This window comes from Mastomys coucha, unplaced genomic scaffold (genome assembly GCF_008632895.1).
Source record: "Mastomys coucha isolate ucsf_1 unplaced genomic scaffold, UCSF_Mcou_1 pScaffold14, whole genome shotgun sequence".
In the NCBI taxonomy this organism is placed as follows: domain Eukaryota; kingdom Metazoa; phylum Chordata; class Mammalia; order Rodentia; family Muridae; genus Mastomys; species Mastomys coucha.
The window spans coordinates 60904204-60904561 of record NW_022196896.1 but is presented as its reverse complement, the minus strand read 5'-3'; the positions used below and the strand labels follow the sequence as shown (position 1 = coordinate 60904561).

The following is a 358-nucleotide window of genomic DNA, read 5'->3' as shown; positions in this document are numbered from 1 at the left end:
TAATATCTATGTAAATCGTCATTCTGGCTACTGCGGTCCGCGGCCGGACGTTTTACGAAGTTACCGTCGCTCTGGCCAGCAAATGGGGCTGTGGAACCCACTGCCTCATCCACCATCAGGCAGTCGTCTTTCTGTTTGCCTGCCTGAAGTTTGAGCTTTCTGATTTCTTCAATTAATTCTCCTAATTTGGTCTCGAGTTCATCTTTAATCAGGCGAGACCCATTTATAAAACACTCCTCAGCCTGTGGGGGCGCGGACTTCTGTACTACACGGTGCTTTCTGAAGGGAGATAAATCACGTTTCGTTCTGAGAGAAAATTGAGTCTTCCCAGCCACCGTACTGATGGAACCAGAAGACG

At 48.3% G+C, this 358-nt stretch overlaps 1 pseudogene; it reads left to right on the top strand.

Moving 5' to 3' along the window:
• LOC116089119 overlaps positions 1-358 on the top strand; it is a 3308-nt pseudogene that overhangs the window by 1466 nt on the left and 1484 nt on the right.